Genomic DNA, 1,914 nt, shown 5'->3' with positions numbered 1-1,914 from the left:
CTGATTTGCAAAGATAATAAAATATGCCCAAAACCACGTCTCGACCACGCGAACACCACTTCACGACGTCGCTTAGTAAGGGTCCCTCCTGTTGATGACACGATTTTTGGCATCGGGAGGATGATCCCTCATCGTAATGTTGGGATGTCACTTGCATTCCTTTAGAAACAGCCCAAATTTGCATATGACACTTTGGCACTTTACCAAGCATACTAATTCGTACTTTTAACCAAATTTCTCTTATCCAACATATCATATAACAATCATATGTCATATTAAATATGTTTAATATCACTAAAACAAACACTAACATATTTTAACATTCTATCTAATTATCTGTGAAAATTGAACGTCAATAATGACAATGAATCGTAAAGAAAGAGAGAAAAGAGCACATAGAATTTTATGTGGAAACAATTTCGGGAAAAAAACCAAGGGCAGGGGAGAAGAAAATTCACTATGTCAAAATTCAAATGATACAGGAAGAGTATAGACTACGTCTATTTATAGGTTTGTAAAACCATATTCTAATTAAAGTCAAATAGAAGTAATACAGTAAGGTTAAAACACCTTATTCTAATCAACATCAAATAGAGGAAGTAAACTTCTATACGGATTTCATTTGTGTAGCCTCTACCGTAGATCCCCCTATCTTTTCACTTGTATTTTATTTTAACAGGAATTTGGGTCATAGTATTTCTAACATTATCTATGCTAACATGCATTTCTAAAATCACCAAACATTTACTCGTCATGTCAAATTTGCATCTCATGCATTTCAAATGGAAAAATAAAATCATTTAATACCAATAGGCTATTTTCGAATTGTCTAAACAACCAACATACCATTTAAACATCCTTAACAACATTTCACCGAGAAGCATGCATATCATTCAACATACGAGTTAACCATCAAACATGCATATTCAAGTCAACATTCTCAAGTATACTAATTAAAAAAAAACTAGTTATAAAAGTTGATGAATAGTCCTTAAAATGTCAAATATCCCGTAAAACATCCATTTAACAAACAAGCAAAAATATATAAAGTCTAAGTCCCAACAAAGTCCCACATTGCCTTCATTGTCTATAAAACCAAACGAAATCACCTACTCCAAGGATTACCTTGCTGTGAATCACAACTTGCACACTTTTCCCTCCCCACTCAAGCTATTTTCCTAAAAATTTTTCATAAAAGATTGTGAGCTTTTACAAGCTTAGTGAGTGCACATGAATGCCACAATTGATAACTCTTGAAAAGAGTTATATTTCAAACCTCTAAGCTGGATTAAATGCCTGTACTTAAGTAGATATATTTGCATTTTTAGGTTATTTTAGAACATTGCATAATAACACTTGGATTGTGCCTTAAATGTCATTTCATGTTACTTTTACTGTTGGGAAGAAGGGAATTGGTGTAGCACCCTTAAACCATATCCGTCATCGGAACAGGGTTTTAGAGCATTACTAGAACTTTCAGAAACATTTACAGATAAATCATGCAAGTTACTATTCAAATTTCGAAATCATTTGTAACGTCCCTTAAATGGACCCTCAAGGTCCAATATGAGCATTAGAATCGAGTCGGGACTTAATTAGAAACTCTAAGAATTTTTCACAAAATTTCAAAAATTTTCCAAGGTATAGGGCTGTGTGGTCCAAGAGACACGCCCGTGTTATCCAAGGACACACTCGTGCTGGAGGCCGTGTTTGACCCCGTGTAACTCCCTGACTTGTGCACACGACCATGCCACACGCCCGTGTGCTAGGCCGTGTGGTTAATTAGTTCAATTCAAAATTAGGTGTAGGTTTCACATGGCCAAGACACACGCCCGTGTTCTAGGCCATGTAGCACACACGGCTGAGACACACACCCGTGTCTTTGTCCGTGTACTCAATTTTGAGCATTCTATT

The sequence above is a fragment of the Gossypium arboreum genome, chromosome 12 (genome assembly GCF_025698485.1).
Source record: "Gossypium arboreum isolate Shixiya-1 chromosome 12, ASM2569848v2, whole genome shotgun sequence".
NCBI lineage: Eukaryota > Viridiplantae > Streptophyta > Magnoliopsida > Malvales > Malvaceae > Gossypium > Gossypium arboreum.
This window is presented reverse-complemented; position numbering follows the sequence as displayed.